The sequence below is a fragment of the Beta vulgaris genome, chromosome 8 (genome assembly GCF_026745355.1).
Source record: "Beta vulgaris subsp. vulgaris cultivar EL10 chromosome 8, EL10.2, whole genome shotgun sequence".
Taxonomy (NCBI): domain Eukaryota; kingdom Viridiplantae; phylum Streptophyta; class Magnoliopsida; order Caryophyllales; family Amaranthaceae; genus Beta; species Beta vulgaris.
The window spans coordinates 30961251-30975795 of record NC_079209.1 but is presented as its reverse complement, the minus strand read 5'-3'; positions in this window follow the sequence as shown (position 1 = coordinate 30975795).

The following is a 14545-nucleotide window of genomic DNA, read 5'->3' as shown; positions in this document are numbered from 1 at the left end:
AGAAACCAGTGGAGAGGAAGGAGGAAAAAAAGAAAAAAGCTTTTTTTGTTTTTTATTTTTTTTAAAAAACAACCAATGGAATAACAACACGTGGTCTGATTCGTGCCACGTCAGCTAGTGACCTCCTATAACAAGTTAAGAACCGGTCATGCCCTATTGGAGGAATTTTTTACAAAAGTTTGTATTATTCAATAATAATCAAAAGTTTGTATTATTGCGAGAGAGTGGGCAAAAGTTTGTATTATTCTAGTTAAAAAATCCTTTTTTTTATTTTATTTATTTTCCTTTTTCTTTTTGGCTAAAAGGCATATGGACTATGGACTTGGTATTTGGGCTTTGGATTGCTAAAAATGGATGGACACATGTACAAAGATACCCATAACCAAATTTAAAGAGTTTAATTTATTTAGAAATAATGAAATGAATAATAAAACAAGTAAATGATTTATTTTAAACTTGTTGAATAAATCAAACTAAATGAAATCATTAATTTAATAAACATAGTTATCAAATAAAATCGCATTATCAAAAAAATAATTTTAAGGTGAAAATAATATTAAACCTTAATAAATAATAAAATAACTTCTAAAAATTCGAGGTATTACATCTACTCCTCCTTAAAAACAAAGTTCGTCCTCGAGCTTAAAAGTTAGATGTTTGATATTAACGAAACATTAGCTTTGCGCTTTGTTAGTATTATAGTTGTTGGTATGCCGGCGAGAGTGAGGGAGGGAAGGCGCGAGGGACGGGGAGGCGCGAGGGAAGGAGGGGGAGGGGAGGCGAGAGCGAGGCGAGGGGAGGGGGGCTGTCGGAAAGGGGGTCTGCGGGGATTGCCGGGGAGGGAGAGGGGAGGGGGTGGGGTTGGGTTGGGTGGTGGGACTGGGTGGTGGGACTGGTGGGTCTAGGGTTTGGGGGTAGGGTTGGGGGGTTGGGGTTGGGTTAAGGAGAATTTAGGGTTTAATTAGGTTTATTTAGGGGTTTTATGGTTAATTAGTTAATTAGTTAACAGAGTACTAACATCCGTTAGTCAAAAGGGTATTGTGGGTAATTTTTTAAAGATTTGGGGTATCTGGTGAATTTTGTTAAAAGTCAGGGGTATATGGCAAATTTTAAAAAGTTGGAGTATTTGGTGAATAAATTTTTTGTCAGAGGTATTTGGTGAAAAAACCGTAGATAAATAAATAAAGGATTAGTTGTAATATTACATTTTTGCTTTCTACTAGTTGTTGCACCGCGCGCCTACGCGCGCGGCACCCCAAAATAGTGTAATTGTTATTCATAATTCCTTAGGTGTAATTAGTATGGTACCATTTGTCTGCAATTGATTTTAAATAGGTGGTAAACACACCACGGAGAATATGTGTTTGAACTAAGACTGATCACACAGCTACATGTTTTTGTATGCATTGTATTATTATCCGAAATAGTAAAATGGTGCTATTTGTAGTCGATTAGGTGCCTCAAAATAGTAAAATGGTTTTGCACGCTATGAAACAAAGTGTAGATGTATGTTTATTGTGTTACAGATATTGTAGAATTTGCGCAATTTGGATAACTTTAAGTCTATAAGACTCATGCTCCTGGTTAGAGCAATGTAGGCAAGATGTTAATGATTTTAAAGACAAAAAAAGGCAAATGTAGAAGTTATTGTTGATAAGTTTGCAATGTTAGCATATCTCCATAAACGGTTTGCATTTTAGAAATGCTTGTGAATTTGTTTTCTTCCTACGCGCGCGGCACCCCAAAATAGTGTTATTGTGATATTCGTAATTTGTTGGCTGTAATTAGTACAAATTATTCGTAATTCGTAATTTGTTGGGTGTCATTGTGGAATTCAACTAAATAAACATAGTTAATTGAACTTTAAATAGTTAGTCCAACTTGATAAGATAAAACAGAAAAGTTAGGAGTACAAATTTCATGAGTTGATGCTAGTGCAGTAGGGGTGTTGCATAGGAATACATGACTTGTTTTTTTTACAAATAAAACGAAAGGTTGATGTTTCTATTAGAAGGCCACTTAATTCAAAAGGAAATTCTAGCAAAGTGTGCGTTAATTATAACTAATACCCAATGCAAAACAAAAAACAAACGCTTTATACAAATACCTTTCCTTAAAAGCCAATGTAAAACCGAAAAGCTTGAAACCTCCATCCCCAAACCCTTTCCTTCTTCTCTGTTCATGTTCTTCACCTTCCTTCCAAACTTTTTTACCCTAAAATTCTCCACAAAAAATGGCATCTTTCATAAACATAGATCCACTGAGGAAAGCAGCCACTGCTGCTGAAACAGAAGAAGAAGCTCACCTCTGTAGGCTTCTTGCAAACGCAATCTGCGACGGCAGTCCGTACGCCTGGAAACTGTACTATTCTCGCGAAGCAGGCAAACAATTGAGCAAGAAATCGCTCGAAGCATTGCAAGAAGTTATGGAAGAAGCTGAAAGAAAATTCGGTGTCCCTCCTTTTAGGTCCCCATTACCCCGACTCGCGAAAGCACGTCTTCCCACACACGAACCAGAATAGGGCATAAGTATTCGTGAACCGAATTCTGGTAAATGGAAAGAGAAAGTGCAAAAAAAAACACCCATAGGGAAGGGCAAAGAAAAAATGTTTGAAACACCGATACCAAACACAGGAAATCCAGTTAAAAAGGAGAAATTGCAATCGGGAAGCCGACACATTGGGAGTGGTTCATTTAAGGTACATCGCAAACCGGCTGATATGTATTTTGAGGGTAGTGATGGGGAATTACATCCTGCCTATCCTATAAATTATTGTTCCGAAGACTCCGACTACATTGAATGGTCTGCTGACGAAGGCTGCGATGATGAAGACTCCGACGATGAAGACTCCGACAATGAAGACCCTGATGATCAAGACTCTGACGACATGCCCTGCTTTTTTGTATGCAAAAAGGCAAATTAGCCTTAGGTATGAGTATAATCCCATAGAGTAAATACATTTATGCTTGAGTTTAAACTATTTAGCATTTTTTAATGTAGTTGAGCAACACATGTTTGATGAAAAGTTAGGACTCGAGATTTGATTTAATGTAGTTGATGGTGTTGTTTATGTTGTGGTTATGGCATCTTGGTTGAATTATGTTGTGGTGATGGCGTCTTGGTTGAATTATGTTAGATTTGATTTAATGTAGTTGAGTAGTATTGTGTGTCTGATTTGGGTTTGATTTCTTGTTTCCCGATCTATTATTGTTTTAAAATTTGTTTTTGGTTGTATGATTTTAACTCCAATTATAGAAAGCGAAAGGTGAACTTGAAAGTGTTGAAGATGCTTGAAATTGAGCAAAATGTTAGTCATTGAATTTAAGTTCATCACTATTTTTTAAAATTTTCGTCTACACTTGTACTTTTAGTGAATTCCTATTTTTAATTCTGCTTGAATAATTTATGTTAAATATGGAGAAGAGGGAAGTGTTGTTGTGATTGTAATTTGTAAATGTTGGTGTATCTGGAGTTGATCTTGTCTTAGAATATGAGGCTTCAAGTAAGATTTCATGAGATCTAGATTATTTGCTTACAACTAAATGCTGTTACTTTCTTTATTGTTCGTGCATCTTAGCTTGAATGTTTGTACATTGATGGATATCAATTGATGAAACCTCCTGATTAGGCCAATGCATAGTAAGTTAGTAACTATAGATCTTATTAGTTCTAAGAATGAGTTTAGTGTTTGTTAGCTTTTGAACTAAACATTCCTATTTGATGTGTTCCATATGCTAAGCTTAACTTTAGCTTATCAAGGTCTATCAGTCTCTTAGCAAGGGGCACAGCGGCAAGGCAGCTGAATTAATTACACCCTTAGGTCTTGGTGTCTGTAATTTGATTGTTACATAACATTCCTATTTGATTGTTCGTTTTTTTATTTTCCTTCACTTTCATCTCTTGGTGTCTGTCATTTCTTGTTACATAACATTTCTGCTTTTTATAACCACTCCAAGTTGCTATACTTCATTAGTTATATTTGCTTACTAATTGTCTACATCTTCTTGTAGCTTTCAAACGAACCCCAATAGCAGGCATTCAACAAAGAAGAGCAAAAGATCGTTAGCTTCTCCAACATGCTGAACATGAGCAGTATTTCCTTTTTTTGCTTTTTTGGGGGACTATGAAGGCAAATGTACAGTGGTTAATTTAGTATGGAAATATGTATGCAATTGCTAGGTGAAAGTGTATTCTTTTTTGGGCAAACAATAGAACACTCATATGTAGGAAGAGGAGAAGTTGGAAATCATTTTGCTGGTTTGTAAATAGCTTTGTAAGTGATTGCCTTTAAAACTAAGGCTTATTAACTATGCAGACAAAAAAAAACCAATGTCACTTTTTCAATTTCCCAATTATTACAAAAACAAACTGGTAAATGCCAAGTTTGACCTTGTCTTTAATCGGTTTGATAGTCGTACTATAAAACCTTTTACAACAACAACATTTCCAATCTATATGAACCATTTTTTTAGTTGTTTTTTTTACGCACACCGCTAACTAATGTTTACCGTTTAGTTGAACATCGCTATGGTTGCTATTATTAGTTCTCACATTAGTAGTATTATTATTATTATTATTATTCTTATTATTATTATTATTAGTAGTATTACTATTATTATTGATTAATATTATTATTATTATTCATCATTCTTACCTATGATTATAATTCTTATTTAATATGCATATTATTATTGGTTAAAATACTATTTATATATTTAGTACATTCAAGTTAATTTAATTTAGTTCTGTTTAGTTTAGCCTAGTTCAGTTTGGTTAAGGTTAGTTTAGTTAAGTTTAATTGTTTTTTGCTTAAAAGAACAAGGGCTAAATTGAATTGAACTAAATTTAAATGAGTTAAACTTAACTTATTGGATTTGAATCGATCCGAACTGAACCGAAAATAAGTTGGGAAGAATAGGCTGTTAGATAGTATGGTAGAGCAGAATTGTTTTGTGCAGTAGCTTTCGTATCAATTGGATTTTGTACGGATTAAGAATGTTAGTAATTTGAGTTTGATTGAATTTGAATGCAAACAATCAAATGTGTTTTTCTTCTTCTTTATTTGTAAAAAAGGAGCATAGCGATTTCATTCAAGTTTAGTCGAGTTGTGGATCTGGATGTCTAATTGCGTATAGTTTTGAACTTTAAGCAATCCTAAATAGGCGTTTGCAAGTAATAGTGTAGTCAAGTAACTTAATGCTATAGTATTGGAATGTGTATATAAAATACTCAATCTAAAGTAAATGTAGGACATAAAATGTTTATAGAGTGTGTGCTTTTAGGAGCATAATAATCAGTGTTGTTACTTTATTTGAAAGTGTTTATTTAGATGCAAAATTAATTTGCAACCAACTTTTCCTTGAACCTCTGGTTCTAAGTGACCGCTACTTATTGTTTTCACATTACCCGATTGAACTCAATTGCGCGTGAACATTTTGGGGAAGAGATAGCATTTTTTTTTTTTTGAGCTATAGCGTTTGTGGAAGGCATCTAAACTAAACTATATATAATATACTATATATAAGCTTAAGATTTTAAATCAAGCTGCATATTCTAAAACGGGGAACTATTATTGTCCTTATGGGGAGTTTTTTTGTTCTTAAGGCGTATACAGTGCCCGGGGAATGTAGTTACGGTGGAAGTACTTGAGTACTTCTAAGTGCTAAGGGTAGTGGGTAATCTGGTTTATAGCGAAATATACGAATGGGGGTTCCGTAAAATGCAAAGGAAGTACTACTAATAGAGTTATATTATACCTTCATTGGAAAACTATTACAATTAGCGGTTTTTTGTGCTGGGGTTCATAAGCATAGTGTGCACAAAACCAGTAGCAAAAATACAACATAAAGTGATGTTAAGTAGAATAGCTAAGCACTGCCCTATGTAAACTAAGAGCTAATGTTGAGATGGCGAGTGCTTGAGGTGTCTTGTAGGAACACACAACTTAAGTGTCATAGACATCACCAAAAGGGGGAAGTGTTCCTATTAGAAACCCACCAAAAAAAGCAAAAAGAACTTCAATGATAGCAAATGCGTCACTCCCAACGGATGGTCTTAGGGACCCAGCTAAGGACCTTGCTTCTTGCAAGGGAAGTTGCAGGGCCAATTTGCATAAGAAAGTGGGTAGTGCTTAGCCCTTTAGCAATGCATTCAAAGTTGAAGGTGCCCTGAAATGTAACAAAGGATTAATGTTACTTTGTTGTGGGAAGTAAAGACTAAACATTCTAATACTATGGGAATGTACATGGTATAATAGTCTGCTACTTTACACATGCAGTAGGTGTAGGTTTGGGGAAGCCTTTGCTTGAAATATTAGTGGTTATGCTGCAAAGTGTAAGTTAAAACAGTTGCTAATGGAATTTGATAGATCATGTTAGGAATGGTCACGTTAATGGAACCTTTGGCATGCACTGTATTGATGAAAGTAATATTAAACATTTTGATACTAATTGACTGAACATATATGTATGTTTTTTAGTGAGTATTAGCTTATGCATCGTAGCTTAATTGGGGGCGAATGATTTTATTTGGAGGGTAGGCTTACATCGGCAATTTGTGTATATATGTCGGTAGCTAGCTGTTTGAACAACACCTCACATTCCTGGGTGAAGGCCGTGAATGTCATTTCATCTGTATCATCACAAGCATCGAACTTGAATGTGATCCTGTTTGATAAGCAGACAAAGAGTTAGAAAGCATAGATAAGATGAGTGTTTGGCAGGAGCAACTTTTATATGCTCTGTTTAGGAATGGTTATTTTGTTTATTTACCTTGGCATTGCGGTGCACTTTTCTTTTCCACAGAACTTGCAAGTGTAGGATTCACCGGATTCTGCTTCAACGCGTTTGCCACAGTTGCTACACCCAATATATGGAACAATTCTAGATCGGTCAGGCTCAGGTATAATAACTCGGACCCAGCACTTTTCTTCTTGGAGAGTATTCTCTGGCTGCAATATAAAGCAAAGCTGTATATAAAGCACTGGTTGGGCAGGTTATAGTAAGCAGTAGTTAAAATCGCACAAACATGTGGTTAAGAAGTTGTTGGTAGGGGGGTACAAGTAAGAACGCGAGATTGAAAGTCAAGTTTTAGGATCAAACTATGCCTACACACAAGGGAAGATTCAACTATGTAGAATTATAACTTTTTTGGGGAAATTGCGGGTAGAGATTTGTGCATTAACATGGGATTTTGAGGTTTGTATGTTACCTTCTTCTTCTTAATCTCTTCAAGTGTAAGGATGGCTATGTGATCTGGTGGATTCCTCACAGCAACAACACGTGCTAGTCGATCAGCAACAAGCTCACGTTTCTCTGCAGCCCTGTAAGGGAAAGTAGGCTTAGGTTAGTTAGGGTTAAGTAGGCTTAGGTTAGTTAGGGTTAAGTTATTTCTTTTCATAACTAATTGTAAGTATGCAAATCAACATGTAGAAATACCATTTGCGAAGTGCATCTGCTCTTTCTCCAGGTGGGTTCCGGTTAAACATGGTTGCCATGCTTGTTGAAAGTGAGAAACCTGCAAAAAAATGTTATGAAGCAGAGGGTGGAAGCTGTGTTGTTTAGTATTATGTGTGCATTGGAGAAGAAGCAGATGTGTAGTGGTGGTTTTTGAACTATATATTAGCCAACTACAGGGGGTTGAGGTGTAGTTAAGTGGTTTCCTTTTAAAAAAGAACATGTAGAGAAAGGCAAGTCAAATAAATCAAAAGTAGACATATGTACTAAGTTTGTTTGTCATTTTGTATTGGCTAATCTCTAATGAACGCCATGAATTTTACTACTGTGGTTTAAATAGTTGTATAGTTAGATTGTATTATTAATGTGGTATAGAAATAAAAGTTATTAGGGAATGTCAAAGGAAATGGGGGGTGTTAAGAAAGAACAGCATGTTTATGTTAGGTGGTCTTGCATCTTTGCAAAGGCAACTTGTACAGTATTATGACCTTTGTGATTGGATGGCTTTAAAGATGTGAAACCGACGATGAGTGATGGCCCAGCCCAAGATTTGAGTAGTTCACATTCATGGCCTGTTAGATCGTCCCAAGCTGAAATGGTTAAAGGTTGCTCTGAGCTGCAAAACAGTTAAATCACATTTTAGGAACAGGCCTCAGTTGTGAAGTATTCCAAGGGATAGTGAAGGATAACTCACCTATGGTCTGTTACGATAATTTCACGAACTTGGTGCTGCACTCCATAGGTGGTTGTTATTGTACGTGTATCTTCAACAAACAGAACAATCCCCAATACATCTGTATAATATTTGCAAAGAGTGTAAGCAGTGGTATATGCTTAGGTTTAAAACAGTAATATAGTTATGAGAAGTACCAAAACGGTCGTCTTGGTCATTGGTGTGTGGGATAACATCAATTGGAATGTAGGCAGGTGGTACTATCTCAGCTGTAGGATCCACTGGCTGGATTGATGTTTGGCCACCAAAGCTCATCTGGCAATCATCAGGTCTAGTTGCATAACGCCCTACTACTGGCTTTAGAGGAGCATTTACAATTTCATACTCATGCTCATTCTTCAAAACATTTTCAAATTCATCAATTTGATTTTCAAAGAGTGCACCGCACATTGTGTTCCCCTGTAGAAGTTATCAAAAGGTAGAGAAATAGTGCTCAAAAATAGACGAAGTGTGAATCGTATGTTAAAAGAGACACTTGCATATTCAACATAACACTGTGTGGAAACACATATTTTAATTGTAGGCATGGACTAAACAATGCTGTGCAGAACTTTTTATAAGGAAAAATTATGAATAATAAGAATATTGAGATAATATATGGGTTGGGGATTTTTTCTAAGTTGTACATGCATGGTGGTGATAGAGTAGTCATCTTTACCACTAAGTTCATGAACCTCTATTCTAAACATTTAAACCACTAACTTTTTCAAGACTATAGCTCTGAGCTCAAATAAAAACTCTAATTTGATCATATTTCAACCACACATTCCTATCAAGGTTTGAACTTTGCTCCAAATCTTTCGCAATAACAAACATCCTTGTTACGTATATAGTAGATACTTACTTAACTAATTTACAATTGGTTGGAAACAGTGGCGGAGCCACATAGTAACAAGGGGTAGCACGTGCTACCCCTGTTTTTTCTAAAAAAAAAAAAAAAAAGAAAGAGAGAGAGAGAAAGCAAAGCGTGCAGTGCAATGGGTCAGCCAAACCCTAACTCCTCCCGCTTCTCTCTCTTCTTTTCCGCCTCTCTCCCTATCTTCTCTCTCTTAGAACAGTTGGTAGAGAAAGCTTCGATGCCGGCGTCAATAATCTCTAAGAGGTTGGAATCGTCCCTTAGGATAAAAATGGTTGACATTTGAAAGGAGAAAAGTGAAAACCCAATTTCTCGAAGGTTCTATTTCTCTTTCTTGGTTCGTAGCTATGGTAGCTAGTGTCACTTTGTCTTCGGCCGGTGTATTAATGTCGTGTGATGCCATTGTTGCTGCCGTGTTCTCTTTCTCTCTATCCTGTTGCTGCTCTTCTTCATTTCTTATTTTGTGTGTTATTGAAGTCTGAAGGTATAAAGTTCAATCCATTATTTTATTTTGTTTGAATTGATAAGCATAAATTGATCAGGTTTCCATGGGTTTTATTACTGGTTAGTCTTTTCTAATCTTATCATTATGGTGTGCTTTTGAATTATTTGATAAACCTTCTTAATAATTTTAACAGATTTGGTGGGGTTTGAGCATTATTAGTTAAGCAATTGTGTACACAATCCTAATAGCTAGTTTTTCCAGTTTCCCGGATTGAATTTGTTGATGTTTTTCATTCACCAACTGCCCATCTAAACTAGTTGAACTTATTTTTAGTTTTGGGTGATTATGGCTTTAAAATGCTACTAATTTCATATCATAAAAATATTGTTAGTACCTAGTGAATTATAATTGGTGAAGTGAGTTGTTGAAGTCTTTTTCGTATTCTCATGTTGAACTGGGAATTTACAATGTGATATACTACTTAAGTTGATTAGTAAACTCTTGTAACATTTGTATAAATGTATGTGAAAATCATGAAAAGAAAATAAGAGACAAATATCTGATACTTCTTTTTGTACTAGGGATGAATTGCTAAATGAAATTTTAGTTACTTATCTTGAGAAAAGATTTGTTTTTGGATCTAAAAATTGATGAAATTGTAAATCGGTTTCGAAATATGAAACGCGCCGTAAACAATCGTAATTTTCTTATGCTATTTAAGTACTTCAAAGTGGTATTTGGATTTTGTAACATTTTGAATTCATTAGTCATAGTTTTTTTATTCGATAATATCGTAAAACTACGCTACCCCTCACCGGAAATCCTGGATCCGCCCCTGGTTGGAAATGTATATTTAAAATGGTTCGAGGCATTTTTTTTTAAAAAAAAAGATAGCTGTATATATAGTGATTATAGACACACAAATGAGGCAAAAACTTGTAGGGAATGCATAATAATATTCCTTACCTTTTCATCTTCAAAGATTAGTTGTTTGTAGCGAGTTTTCTTGTGAGGTGAAATGAGAGTGCGGGATTTTTCTTTGAGCTTAACCTTGACCTTGTAAGCTTTAGTTGTAGGAGTTAGCTTATCCAGGTAGGTTTTTTCTGGCTTCATCCTATAACAAAGCAAACTAATCGTACATTAGAATTAGCATACAAATCTGAATAAGTTTATTTAATTTGAATGAAGGACATGGCTAACTATATGATGTTGGAAACGTCAATTTCAGTGCATAAGGCTTGCCAATATTTCTGACTATGCCACGGAAATAGCGAAACAACCATTTTAGCTTAGTTAAAAAGAGTTTGTTGTAAATAATTAGTTAAATCACTAAACTTTTAAAGGAAGACTCTTTTTTGTGTTAGATCTTGTAAAGCTGTCAATTGTTATAAATAGTTTGTTGTTACACTATTAATCTTTGGGATGCAATACTAAGTCAAGTAGTAAATATAAAAGACTAAGTTCGTTTAGTAGCATGCAAGAACAACTATAACATGAAAGTATAGGAATGTGTGTTTAGAAAATTTGTATTCTCTTTTTAGAAAGGTCTAAAACAGGAAAGTTTTGTTTCTTTATTTTCCTAACTTTTGTTGAAGTTTATACGTAGGATGATAGGGTTTTGGCTGTCAACACAACTTTCTTTTTGTTTTGAAAGTTAGTTGAAAACAGTTTTGTTTGCCTTTTTTGTTTTCTGTTTTTTTGCAATTTATATGTTTGACATGATAGATTCTTTGGGTGTGCAAGAATGGCAAGTGAAGATCAAACAATTATGGTAACAGCATGTTTTTAACTTAGTAGCTATTAATGCATAAAGAGAAGAAGACAAAAAACAGAGAAAGATAGGTTAAAACATTTAAAGCAAAAACAATTGAGGAAGGAAGCTTACCTTCAGTTGGTGTGTGAGATGTATTTTGCTCAAGTAAGAAACGTTTGAATTTGGTGAAGAGCTTTAATTGTTGCTCTGGAAAAAGAAGTAGATGTTTTAAATATAGACCATTGTTCAGTAGGAGAGAAAAAAGGAGGAGTAAAAGTAGAAAAGTTTAACAGTACTTTACTAATAGTAGCTGTCTTACTTTTGGCTGACTTTTGTACTTGGGTAGTGTGTGCCATGCTTTTTACATAAAGTGTATAGTAGGAGAGGACAATAGGTAAGGTGTTAAGGAGGGTCAATAGTAATGTAAGTGTACTTTTAAGAGATAGTGTGCAATAGAAGGCAAATAAGTACTTGTTGCAAGTAATCAACCTTATTTTAACCAACAAATCATGGCAAGCAGTTAATTGCAAAAAAACATGACAAAATCTTTGCAAAAAAGGAGAGCCACACACAAGTCTTGGTCTATAGTCAGATCTCTTTCTTCTTTTGGAAGCAGGCAATTAAAATTTAGATGCCTTGAAAATGATTCTATGCTAAAGAAAATTACAATCACCAATTATGTTTACCTTTTCTGAAATCTGAAGTTTCCATACAGCAACATATTTTTTTTCGTTGGCTTAATTATCATATATAAACAATTAATGAGACATGACATAAGAGATATATGACCACAACATCAAAATATAACAATCCAGCATCAAAAGAACCTAAGGCTACTGTCATATTCGCTATATTAATACTAAAAAGAGTTGGCAACACCACCAACTTATATAACTATTAATACTGGCTGTCCCACATCTCCATGAGGTTTCTGATCCATTGAAGAAACTAATAATGCCCTTAATTTGGGCAAAAGAATAGAGACAGTTGTAAAAATTTTGTTTAAAAGTTAAAAGAAAGCTCTAAATCACACGAAAGAAACATAGCCAAAAAACAGAGACTTAATAATCGCCTAGCAAATAGAAAACAAACGACGAAAACTCACTTACATCTATGCAAGAAAAATAGAACCACAACAAAAGACCGAGCCCTGGAAACTTGTACCCCATTGCAACAACGAACACAAAGTGATTAGCTCCAAATTTCCAACATTAAAAAGGAAAATAAGAGAATGTAGCAGAACAACGTTAGCGATGAACTGTAAAAGAAAACAATCCACAATTCAATTAATTCTCACTCTGAGAAGAAGGCCAAAAGGACTTCAAAGGAAATAATAGTTCATAAGGAAATCCAAACTTAGAGATAAGTCGCTTATCTCACTCCAGTCTCTTGTTGTTTAAAATACATTGATAGACATTTTCCTGAAAAGAGAGAGCAATAACTAAGGTGACTTTCTCTTATGTGTTTAAATTCAAAAGCAGTAAAGCAAATGTAAACATTCATAAGCAATAAAAAAAGATTACACAATCCAATAAAAGTGATTAGTGATTAATAATTATATAATCCAATGAAAGTGATTTGTGATTAGTGATTAGTGAAGGGAAGAGTAGCATAGTTGTATAAAGCACTAACCGAGTGTGTGAAATTATCTTTCATGCTTGGTAGGATACCATTTTGCCATTTTAAGTTCAATATTTTGCTTTACTCCAAACATAGCTTAAAACCTCTACACAGCAAGACCCAAACTGAGGGGTTGTTGATGATATATGCAAAACCTTGAAATGAGGCAATGATGTGAACTTTCCATACATGGAGGAAGCGTAAATTATGCTCTAGCTAATTGCTTATTAGATGAGTGTGTCTCACCTTAATAACATATCAATCACAATGTGTATAAAGATCCAGATTAATTAACTTACAGGTTCTAGAGTCCAGATTAATTTAATAGTGATGTAGATAAAAGGAAGTTGTAGCTAAAAAAACATGTAAATCATAATGAACAAATAAAAATAGATGCAAAGACTCTTCCTCTATTTTTGAAGAGAGAAAAATTGGAGAAAATAGAAGAAGTAATGAGAGAGATTAAGAACGTTGGCATTTTTTAATTTCTAGCAAGAAGTGATGCAAAATTGGCATTTTTCTCATCCCAGCATATCAGGTTACATTATTCTCATCATTATTCTAATTTCTAGCAAGAAGTGATGCAAAATTGGCATTTTTTCTCCTCTTAAGATAAAATACTTGTAGCAGGTCAGAACCCAAGTTTCTTCTCATCATTTCTAATTAAACACTTAGAGAGACTACAAATTATCTAAATGAAATGGAAAATCCCAGCAATCATAATTTCTAAGAATTAAACAATGGGTAATCAAAGGTAAATCTAAATGAAGTCAAAGTAAAGACTACAATCTAAAGGAAGCAAAGATGGAAAGATAAGGAGAAAAGATTAGGGAAGGAAGGAAGATAGAGACTACCTAGAGTGAGGATTAGGGTTTCGGTTCAAAGAAAACGATCCCTCTTTCTTTCACGTCTTCCTCTTTGAAACATCACCAAAACATCAAAATTTATATAGAATCAACATTGACAAAAATGTAATTGAAGATCAAAATCCTATAATAATACACTGAAATAAAAGCCTTTAGAAACTGCAATACGTAGCCAGCCAAAACAGAACCATGACTTTGGGGAGAAAGACTAAAAAGTGCATATAAATCATTGAAGAAAAAGAAAGGAAATTACCAACAAATCTGCCATATCTATAAGAATAAGTGGAGATAAGGACATACTTTTCGAATTCGAATGCCACACATGGCGTAAAGAGTTCCTTTCTTTTAGCGCTTAAACAAACAAATACAAAGGAATTTGGTGAAATCAAACCTTGTAAATCGATGAGAGGAAAAAAAAATTACCAACAAGATTAGAAGGGAAGAATTGCTGCAGTTTGGAGGTAAACATATTGATAGAAGGGATGTTATGGTTCAAGTGTATGCAAAACCATTGCAGTTACAAAACAAGAACCAGAATTACAATAAGAAAGGTTCTGTGAGCCTTTAAGACAGGTGCTAGGAAGTACAGCACAAAATAGTGTTCACTATATAGCTAGTTCTAAAAGGGAAAACAGTTGACAAAAATATACATAACTTGGATGTTTCCTTAGTGTCAAGTTTTTTTCCTTTTTAGCAGAGCAGTTTCCAGAACTAGCAAAACAGCAAAAAAATTAGAAGCTGCAGGGGAAAAGTAATGTGGTGTTATGAGATGGATACATTAAATATCAAGTACAAATGGTATGCAATAAGTGCAGAGG